The following is a 550-nucleotide window of genomic DNA, read 5'->3' on the forward strand; positions in this document are numbered from 1 at the left end:
GCTTATTGGTCCTATAATAATAAAACACTGAGCTTATTGGTCCTATAATAATAAAACACTGAACTTATTGCTCCTATAATAAAAAACACTGAACTTATTGCTCCTATAAAATAAAACACTGAACTTATTGGTCCTATAATAGTAAAACACTGAGCTCATTGGTCCTATAATATTAAAACACTGAACTTACTCGTCCTATAATAATAAAACACTGAACTTATTGGTCCTATAATAATAAAACCCTGAACTTATTGATCCTATAATAACAAAACACTGAACTTATTGGTCGTATAATGATAAAACACTGAACTTATTGGTCCTATAATGATAAAACATTGAACTTATTGGTCCTATAATTATAAAACCAGCAGTGGCTCCTGAGCAGAAAGTCCAGGACCTGAGTCATCTGAGCCAGTTTAGTGAAGCGTTGATGGTCTCTTTTTAAAGTGGAAATAAAATATTTGTTTTGAGGGTAGATTTCTAATTTTGTGTGTGTGTGTGTGTGTGTGTGTGTGTGTGTGTGTGTGTGTGTGTGTGTGTGTGTGTGTGT

The sequence above is a fragment of the Austrofundulus limnaeus genome, unplaced genomic scaffold, assembly GCF_001266775.1.
Source record: "Austrofundulus limnaeus strain Quisiro unplaced genomic scaffold, Austrofundulus_limnaeus-1.0 Scaffold891, whole genome shotgun sequence".
NCBI classification, from domain to species: domain Eukaryota; kingdom Metazoa; phylum Chordata; class Actinopteri; order Cyprinodontiformes; family Rivulidae; genus Austrofundulus; species Austrofundulus limnaeus.